Below are 7,967 nucleotides of genomic sequence, written 5' to 3'. Positions count from 1 at the left end.
ATCCCTTAAGTGTACAAGGCTCAGGACATTCAAACAGGTTCCAAATTGTGCTAAAAGTTAGCAGGAATGAGTTTGACTTCCAATGAAGTGTTTGACTGTACAAGATAGAAAATTTCGGGTTGTCACATCATCCCCCCGTTAGGGGGAATTTCGTCCCGAAATTAGAGTTTAGGTAATGAAGTAGGTATGAGTAATCGAGCAAAGAGATGGGGATACTTCCTAATCGATTGAGTCCTCACGCTCCCAAGTAAGTTTAGGTCCTCGCTTGGCATTCCAGTGAACCTTCACTAATGGGATGCGGCGTTGCTTCGTTCGTCTGATCTCTCAGTCTATGGTCACTACGGTTCTTTCACGAAGGTGAGGCTCTCGTTGGACTCGATCTCGGCGAGTGGGATTACAAGAGTCCTGACGGAAAGGTACTTTTTCAAGTTCGAGACGTGGAGGGTAAAATGTACGTTACTGAGTTCGCGAGTAGGTTGAATTTGTGAGTTACAGGGCCGATTCTGGCAAGAATCTCGGAGGTCCTAACTATCTTGGATTTAGCTTTCCACGCTTTCCGAAGCGTATTAAGCCTTCCCAGGGTGAGACTTCCAAAAGAATTTGGTCTCTCACTTGGAATTCCAAAGGTTTCTTCCTCTTGCTTCTCTTCCCAGTCAAGGGCCGCTCCCTTCTGGGTCAAAGTCGTAAGAGGTTCCGTAATTTGCGAGGAGTTCTAATTGAACTACGACAGTAGGTTAGCGAGACCTAGAATTTGGCGAATTCCCGTCGGCGTCTTCGGTGCTGACAAATTCTCAACGGTTTTGATTATTTGAAGGGTCCTCAAGAATTCCCACATTACTAATAGTGTGCCTTAGAAATTCGACTCTTCAATTCCAAAACTCGTATTTAGAGAACTTCGCGTAAAGCTTCTCTGGTCGTATTGTTTCCATGGTTTGTTGTAGATGCTCTTTATGATTTCCTTCTTACTACGAGAGTAGATAAGTAAGTCATTTACAAGGACAATGACGAACTGATCCAAGTAAGAATGGCGTACCCTATTCATTAAGTTCATGAATACTACGGGCGTATTCGTCCTATCCGAGGGGTATCACTACGGACTCGTAGCGTCCGCATCGAGTTTGGAAGATTGTCCTCGGGACATCCTTCTCTAATACTCACAACTGGTGATATTCGGATCTCAGGTCCATTTGTTAAGGGTACGTCTTTCCTTGCGGTTGATCGGCCAATTCATCTATGCGAGGCAGATAGTAATGATTTCTACTGGAGATCTTGTCGAGGTCTCTGAAGTCGATGGACCTACGAAACAATTCGTTTTTCTTCTTGAAGAACAAGACCGGAGCTCTCCATGGTGAGGAGCTTGGTCTTTCAATTCCATTGTTGAGTAGTTCGTTAGGTTTGACCTGACAGTTCTTGCAGCTCTGTGACACCCAAAATTTTTTTTTTTTTTTTTTTTTTTTTTTTTTTTTGCAACAATTTTAAACTTTTAAAACCCATCTTAAATTAAATTAAAACAACTGAAATAGTCATAACATAATCCATCAGCTTAATAACCATATAAAATAAGTGCGGAAGTAATAATAATAATAAGGTCCCAACAAAATAACTAGTAGCGATGTCCCGATGCTCCATGTCAAGCCTTAGCCTCTTTAATCTTAACACCTGAAAAGTTATAAGGGAAAAACGTAAGCACAAAGCTTAGTGAATTCAAACACAGACATTGTACCAACGTTCATATTTACTAGCCCTAATCCATTTTCCAATTATAACGATAAAGACAAAGAACGAATCAATGTCTATATTACGAGAAGGACTTGTAGGTTTGAACCGCACCGGGAAGATCCCGTATCATTTGGCCCTAATCACCGCACCTCACGAAGAGTATTACGTTGGTGATCTTACCTACCCACCGCACCGGTAAATCCGTATCCTTTGGTGGTGTCCCCATATCCATAATTAGTTACATACAGTGCACATGTACGAATTAAAACAATACTTATATAGCATGCTTTTATAATAAATTCAAATAATCACACACGAGCTAACTAGCAACCACAATCATCAATACAACGGTGTGAGAGAACTCACCTTGAGTGAGTATTAAGGATGGCTAACAATCAAATAATGCTACCAAGCTTGAGCAAACTTCAAAACCTCGCCTAAGAAGGACTAAAGGTTAGAAACGAGAAGTAATGAAGCTATGAGTTGAGAAAAGAGTAATCACAGCAAGGTCTCTAAAACAGACCTGCTGTTCAAAACGGATTTACTCCAAAATCTAAAATAGAAACATAGCTTTAACTAAATTTTATAGGAAACTATGATTGCTCAGGATTCCATAACTATAAAGAACTCATTCTAACTCCAAAAGATGAATTAAATATGAATTTTACAAAATGGTGTATCACTTCTGTCTCCAACAATACAGTCAAGTGATGTTGGCCAATTCTACCCAACTTGTGAGTAGAATTCGTCCAAAAGAAAATTAAGAGAAGTAAAGGACATACAAGTGAAAGTCTCAGAGTTGGAATTGAATGAAAAGTATCTCTCAAACTCCAGATATAAAATTCACATTGTGGACAATCACAGCACTAGCAAAAGCTGGTGACTGCCCACTGACCTGGAGTGTGGATCAATTCTAACCAATTTATAATTGGAAATAACACCCCATATTCTCCAGATCTTAAATTCATAATATAAGGAACATATAGAAACTTGGAATCACTCTGGATCCTTTTCCAAGCCTTAGAAATGATGAAAACAAAATGACATATTAGAACAGACCCGGATCAGACCTAACAGAAACGATGCCATTCTTTCACATAGATAAAGCCCTTATCAGTGAGGTTGGCCTTCTTAAGAAAGTTAGCCAACTCAATGTGTGAACTTTTGGAACTGGTTTGGGGTCCGTTTGAGTTCTAGAGCTCCAGATATGATTTTTACAAAATGACTACAGATCTGATGGAAAACAGAATCGTAGCCACCCGTGATTCCTTTTTGGCTTATCCATCCTTCTCCTTTTGAAACACATTTTAAGATGTGTTCATCATCCCAATTCAGTCCCCATGATAATGGTGGTACTAAAAAGGGTTAGGGATCATTAGGATTTCATTTAGCCTCAAGGATGTAATAATAATCAACATGAAAATAAACATAAGCACATAAAATCATCATTCTCCCTTTTAGGGTTTCCATGATCTTTTGCCACATGTAATCCCCTAGATCCATCATCCACCATATATGGGGTGAAGATAGGATCTTGAGATGATGTATAACATATAATTACAAATAAAATAAGAAGGAGAAGAGGTGAAGATGAAATCATAAAACTAGAACAAGGTTATGAATCAAGTTGTAAGAAAGGATAAGGAGGTTCATACCAATACGAATCAAGGGTGGAAATGAACAAGAATTAAGCTCCAAACAACAGCCCTTTGGCTGCTCTTGATCCCAAAGAGAGAGAGAAGGATGGCGTGAGGGCAGTGGCGGAGCCAGGATCAAAGTAAATGGGTATCCCAATTTTATTTTTAAGGTAACCCAAAAACTTTTTCCGGGGTACTTGGGCTTCCCCGATTCAAATTCGGTTTTCTAAACCCAAACCTTAATCGAATCTTTAGATAACCTCAAGTCTTGTTATATAAACATGAAGTTGAAGTATATTTTGATACTTGAATCGATGTGGGATTCAAAGTAGATATCAAATGAAGTATGAGGATAACAAGCTTATATAATAGACAAAAATGGTTGAGTTTACATATGTTTGGCGATGTGGGATAGAATAGGCCCATAGCCTATGGACTTCAATAAAAGGAGTTTACAAGATGATCAAAAGAGTCCAATAACATAAGAAAATCAGACATTGGTTAAATAAATTAACCCAAGGTTACAAGAATAATTGAATTAAAATAACTAAACGTATCGAGAAAAATCGGGGCGTTACAACTCTCCCCCACTAAGAACGGACTTCGTCCTCGAAGTCAACACCTAAAAACAGATCCAGATAGTGAGCCCTCATCTCGCCTTCCGGTTCCCAAGTCCATTCCGAACCCTTCCTATGTTGCCACTGCACCTTAACCAGGTTTATAGTCTTGTTGCGGAGAGCTTTCGTCTTTCGTTCTAAAATAGCGATTGGTTTCTCAACATAATTGAGACGCTCGTCAACCTGTATGTCCTCCAGTGGTATCACAGTGGTCTCATCAACAAGGCATTTTCATAACTGATACACGTGAAACTTATTATGAATTAGACTAAGCTCTTCAGGCAGCTCTAAACGGTAAGCCACCTTTCCCACACGGGCTATGACCTTGTAGGGTCCAATGAGTCGGGGTCCGAGCTTTCCCCGTTTTCGAAATCGAATCACACCTTTCCAGGGGGAGACTTTGAGCAACACATAATCTCCCACCTGGAACTCAAGATCGGAGCATCTTTTGTCGGCATAACTTTTCTGACGACTTCTCGCTGTAACCAAATGATCCCGAATCACGTGGATTTTCTCTGTAGTCCGAAGCACGATATCGGTACTCCCAAGTACCCTCTGCCAAACCTCACCCCAACAAACGGGCGCCACGAATCATATCTAACAAAGACGACACCATCGTCATCCGGAGACACTTAGATCGAATCGGTTCGGCAAATTGTTTACGACTGAGAGCATCAGCTACAACATTAGATTTACCGGGGTGGTAGTGAATTTCACAATCATAATCTTTTACCACATCCAACCATCGGATCTGCCTCATGTTCAAATCCTGCTACTCGAACAAATATTTCAGACTCTTATGGTCAGTGTATATGATACACTTCACTCCATAGAGATAGTGTCTCCAAATCTTAAGAGCGAACACAATAGCCCCAAGCTCCAAATCATGAGTGGGGTAGTTTCGTTCGTGGGGTTTCAGCTGTCGGGAGGCATAGGCTATCACCCTGTCCCGTTGCATTAACACAACACCAAGACCCTGAAGCGATGCATCACAGTAAACCACCATATCCTCAACCTTATCAGGTAAGGCCAAAATCGGAGCATCACACAATCGCTTCCTCAGCTCATCAAACGCAAATTGTTGCTCCGGGCCCCAAACGAATTTCACTGATTTCTTGGTCAATCGGGTGAGTGGCAAGGCGATTTTAGAGAAATTTTCAATGAACCTACGATAATAACCGGCTAAACCCAAGAAACTGCGAATTTCAGAAGGTGTTTTTGGAATCTCCCATTGTTTAACCGCATCAACCTTGGCTTGATCGACCTTAATACCGTGTTTGTTTACCACATGCCCCAAGAACTGAACTTCTTCTAACCAAAATTCACATTTTGAGAATTTCGCATAAAGCCTTTCTCTTGCCAGAGTTTCCAGAATCTCCCGAAGGTGTTGCTCATGCTCCTCTTTGGTCTTAGAATAGACCAAGATGTCATCAATGAACACTATGACCGAACGGTTAAGCATCGGGCTACACACCCGGTTCACGAGATCCATAAACGCCGCGGGTGCATTGGTGAGCCCAAAAGGCATCACCACGAACTCAAAATGCCCATAACGAGTACAGAATGCTTTTTCTCAATGTCTTCTTCACGAACCCGCATCTGATGGTAACCGCAACGTAAATCAATCTTGGAGAACCAAGACGCTCCCTGAAGTTGATCGAAAAGATCGTTAATACGTGGAAACGGGTACCTATTCTTTATCGTGTACTTGTTTAGCTCCCTATAATCAATACACATTCGCTGGGATCCATCTTTCTTCTTCACAAAGAGAATAGGAACACCCCATGGCGAGCAGCTTGGCCATATAAACCCTTTATCACTTAGTTCCTAAAGTTGATCTTGGAGCTCTTTCATCTCAGGTGGTGCCAAGCGGTAAGGAGATTTAGCTACCGGAGTCGCACCCAACACCAAATCAATGCGAAACTCCACTTGCCGAATAGGTGGCAAACCAGGGAGTTCCTCCGGAAAGACATCACTAAAGTCGGAAACGATAGGAACGTCGTCTAGTGCTATAGTAGAAGAGCAAGAAGCGATGGCCACGCGGGGAATGTCCCCCTGAATGATAAGTTCTCCACCTCTAGGGTTTTGAACACGAACTTGCTTCTTACGACAGTGGATTTCCACATCACACGCATCAAGCCAATCCATGCCTATGATAACGCAGAGCTCTCGCATCGCAATAGGGATAAGATCAATGGGGAATTCAACTCCAGAAAACTCGAGATTGCAACCCCGATAAACATCGGTGACATAAATAGTGCGGTTGTCGGCAACTTCGACAACCATTGGGTGAGCCAATTTTCCGATACTACGCCCCAAACAATTAATAAACATGCGAGATACAAAAGGATGGGTAGCACTGCTATCAAACATAACAACATCGAGCTCGGAATCTAGCAAATAAGTGCCTGCCACTGTCGCTGTAATCACCGACTCCTCCGCAGTCATCTGGTGAGCACGACCTCGTGTCACCATAGTGGGTCCCTTAGAGGACGATGCAATTGCAGGATTTGTACCCCCGTCTCCTTTACCAGTCTTCAACTTCGGGCATTCGGGCTTCTTGTGTCCCGTCTCGTTGCAGTGATAGCAGACGGGAACAGCAGAAGTAATATGAGGTGCTGCACTCGCAGGGGGATCCCTACAATTCTTCCAATGATGCCCTGGCTTTTTGCAGTTGTAGCATATCAATGGATTTTTCTCGCCCTGAAGACGTCCTATACTCATACCTTGACTTACTACCCTGCTTTCGCTTTTTCTGGGCATCTCTGGATGTCTTGGAAGAGGTGTCATTGGCCTCCCTCTTGGACTGGGTCTGCAACTCGATTTCCCTCCTCCTCGCTGCATTCATGATCGCGGATAAGGTCGAGAACTCCTGCATGCTAACAAATTCCCGAATCTCGGTACGTAGGATGGCCATGTACCGGCTGACCAACCAGGCCTCGTTCCCAGCAAACAAGGGGCAAAAAGATAGCATCTCCAAGAACTTGGAGTTCAGTTCGCTAACGGACTCGGTAGTCTGCTGTAAGGCCATGAACTCTTGCTGCATCCACTGCTGCTCCACCTTAGGCACCTATTGTGCCTCGAACCTCTCCACAAATTGGGCCCAAGACATGGTCCTCACTTCTTCTTCGCTTAATAGAGCGGTGATGGTGTTCCACCATGTCTTTCCCCTTTTCTGCAGCTGATTCATGGCGATCACAACTTTGTACTGGTCCGGACACCCAACAGTCATGAAGGCGCCCTCACCATCTGACACCCAGTGCTTAGCAGCAACTGGGTCGGATTCACCGTTCCAAAGAGGAGGGCTACACTTGCTGAACTTCTCGAAGTAGTATGTCGAATCCCGAACGGGCGGAGCCGGTAACGCTCCCCCGGGAATAGCTGCGAGGCGCTCATCCAGAAGAGTACCGACTTGGTTGATTATGTCATTGGTCACACCCGGGATTAGTTCGTTGAAAGCGTTATTGAATTCCTCAACGACAATATCCCTAACTTGCTCCATTTGGAGCTGATTAAGTCGAGCAGGCGGAGCCATTGGTATCCACAGAAGAAGGAAAATCTTAGAAACAATTCAGCCTAGATATTTCTAGGAAGACAAAACACTCAGCTTGCCGAAAATTTTTCAACCTTGCCCCGACCCGAAACCGGCACCGATGTTTCAAATAGTAGGGGCCCTTCTACTACCTTCCACACAAGTTCCAATTTCGCATTCGCGTCTAGTTTCAAAATTTCCAGCTCGCTCTAGCCGTTAATTTTACATCTCTCTCACATGTTAACATTAAATAAGTGTGTAATCTAGCATTTTAAGACTAGTAGAATCCAATTCATAGTCAACAATTTAACATAAACATTTAACATAAGAAATAAGGCTTACTTGGCTGGCCGACTGGCACACCGCGACATCTTTCACTACTAGTCTTCAGAAAATTTGAAAAATCTTTTAAAAAAAAGAGAATAAACTATTATAGAGCCTCAAATTTGAGTCTAGAACATC

This window comes from Lactuca virosa, chromosome 9 (genome assembly GCF_052849685.1).
Source record: "Lactuca virosa cultivar CGN04683 chromosome 9, Lactuca_virosa_CGN04683_v6, whole genome shotgun sequence".
NCBI classification, from domain to species: Eukaryota; Viridiplantae; Streptophyta; class Magnoliopsida; order Asterales; family Asteraceae; genus Lactuca; species Lactuca virosa.
This window is presented reverse-complemented; position numbering follows the sequence as displayed.